Source organism: Pan paniscus, chromosome 5 (genome assembly GCF_029289425.2).
Source record: "Pan paniscus chromosome 5, NHGRI_mPanPan1-v2.0_pri, whole genome shotgun sequence".
Lineage (NCBI taxonomy): Eukaryota > Metazoa > Chordata > Mammalia > Primates > Hominidae > Pan > Pan paniscus.
This window is the reverse complement of record NC_073254.2, coordinates 141,637,237-141,640,034: the sequence shown is the minus strand read 5'-3', so window position 1 is coordinate 141,640,034 and position 2,798 is coordinate 141,637,237. Positions and strand designations below refer to the sequence as shown.

General features: G+C 39.8%; 1 pseudogene; it reads right to left on the bottom strand.

Moving 5' to 3' along the window:
* Nucleotides 1-429: 429 nt before the first annotated feature.
* LOC100985288 (ADP/ATP translocase 2-like) lies at nt 430-2,287 on the bottom strand (annotated as a pseudogene).
* Nucleotides 2,288-2,798: the final 511 nt, after the last annotated feature.

Genomic DNA, 2,798 nt, shown 5'->3' with positions numbered 1-2,798 from the left:
AAGTGGAGGAGATAATAGAGAATATAAATTAACTTGCAATTTCTGAAGAAGTTTTGGTAGATGTGTACGGATTTATCCAGAAAACAAAAGAAAGTGCAACTCTGATGTTTGAGCAAGGGTTTGGGACCAGAAACAGAAATTTTGGACACGCTAGCTTACATGTGGTAATTGGAGCCCACGGCACTGGTCTTGGTGGGAAATGATACAAATGCTCACAGAAGATGCTGGCAAAAATGAAGTAAATATAAGCAGTATTTAAGAGCTGGTTGGAGGAAGAAGAGGCAATAAAAGCCATTCATTATTTTATGCCAAAGAGTTTAGCAATTCCTCAAAGATAGGACAGTGTCTTTTACTTCCTTTACACACAATTTTCAAGGCGTTAATGCAGTATGCACAACAGGTATTTAGTAATTGCTTGGCAGGTTGTTGACCAGATAGCATGTGTAAGAATCAACCTTTTGCCTGTTAGCAATATGACAGTCTAGATGAAGGGCTTAAAGCCTAATATCAAAGGCCAGTATTATGGTTAATGTATCAAATAAAACAAGAAATATTAAAAACCGATCTTTCTGAGTTGTTTTATTCAGTACTAGAACTCAACCTAAAATCTAGTTAAGTTAAAAAAATAAAAAAGGAAAAAAGACTATTTAGTCATAAACTACGTTTTAAAGTGAGAGGCATTTTCCAAGTAGCCTGAGAACTGTATGTTAACAATTCTGCAGACATTTTTCTCTTTTTTGCCTAACACTTCGGGCTCTTTTTCTCATACTACAACATTAGTCCCACTTAAAAACTATTTAAAAACATTTGCCTTCTGTGTATGATACCATTTATATAAATCTTATCAACTATTAATGCTTCAAAAATCATACCATAAACCATTTCATACCCTGGTAAGAAAAAGATATTTTCCTGACTACAATGACTTATAGCTACTCCTAGCTTATTTTAGCAGCCAGGATAATTGAATGAATGAAAACACACCCACACATACTCTCTCTCTTTTTCTTTTTTTGAAACTTTTTTTTTTAATTTTAGGTATTTTTCTTTTTCTGAACTTGTTATTTATCAGGAGTGACTGAAATAAAAAATATAATTGAGTCCCATCTTCATCATCATGGAAATGGCTTTAAGAGAAAACTGGTCAGATGAATATTATTGCTTCCCATTTTCAACCAGTAAATAGTTGCCACTGATAAATTGACAGCCAGGAATCTGTCAAGAATGCTCAAGATATGTTACATAATACAACATGCCTGTTCACAGGGGGTAAAATCCTAGGAAATAACCTATGTGTACATCTTGATTTCATCATGCAAGACAAGCACAAAAGCACCACCCATGCCTCTGAGAACATGGGACCATGCACCCTTGGAAAACGCTTTGCCTCCTTCATCACAAGCAATCTTTCTCCAGCACTCTTCCATCAGTAGTCAAGCATGCCTGTGTATATGATGTCAGTTCCTTTGCACCCTGACTGCATCATCATGTGGCAGCCAATGGTGTCAAATGGATAGGAAGTCAACCCAGCAATGGCAGTGATAGTCTTTGCGATCATCTGGCTGATGATGATGTAAGTGTTCTTGGGATCTGGAAGCACTCCCTTTGCAGTGTCATAGATACTGAAGTAGGCAGCTCGGTAGATGATAATACCCTGCACAGACACGTGAAAGCCTTGGTACAGGCCCTTAATCCCATCAGATTTGTAGATCTTAACCAGGCAGTCACCGAGGCCTCAGAATTCCCTTTCAGCTCCAGCTTTACCCACATCGGCTGCTAGATGGGCAAAATCAAGAGGGTACACATAACAAAATGATGTGGCCCCAGAAACACTGCTTGATGCCAGATTCCCTTCAAAGTAGCGCCAAAACTGGGTCCTCTTGTCCACACCACCCAGGAAGATCTGCTTTTATTTATCTTTGAAAGCAAAGTTAAGAGCCTGGGTGGGGAAGTATCTGATGACATTGGCCAGGTTACTGCGCCAGAAGGACAGGACTCCCTGCTCCTTGAGAATACCGACCTATATGGTCTATAATGCCCTTGTATTGCTTATCTGCGGTGATCTGCTTGCTGGCACGCTGCACCTGCAGCAGCAGCTTGATCCGCTTGATGGGAGCAACCTCCGTCTTGGAGATGGCCGTGGCCACTCTACCTGCCAGGAAGCCCTTGAAAAGAAAGAGGAGGCAGGCTGCTGCCAGAAGGGACTGGGCCGGGAACCAGCTTTGACTCCGGGGCTGCGGGTCCATTTGAAACTCTTAAATTGTAAGTTGTGTGACCATTGCCTCATCAGACGATACAGTAAACCAGAGTGAACAAAAATCCAAAATTCTGCATGGATTATTAATTAAAAAGAGGAAAACTAAGATTATTCATAGGAAAGATTAGCAAAGGTTACTCATAGTACAGCTGGATGACCTTCAAACCAAGATTATGCAGATGTGTTGAAAGAGATGGGAGAAGAAAAGCATAATATTTATTGGACCTGATGGCATCTCACAGGATTCAGGCTCATAATTTCCTAAGTGACTCAGCTGCCGTTGCACAATTAGTGCTTTGAAAGACCCATTTCCTCAAGACAACTCCAAAATACTAATGGTGTTTTCCTGACCTATGAACTAATCTCCATCTCCAATTTATCTAAATACATTCCAGATTGCCCGTGTTTACCTGATGGATCGGCTAATTTCTATTTCATTAAAAATATCTTAAAAGCCCTTACTACACACACTGATTGATTCAATTTTCTTCTGCAAATCTAGATAGCTGTAGGAGTCTGAGCTATTAGCCTTCAGTATTTC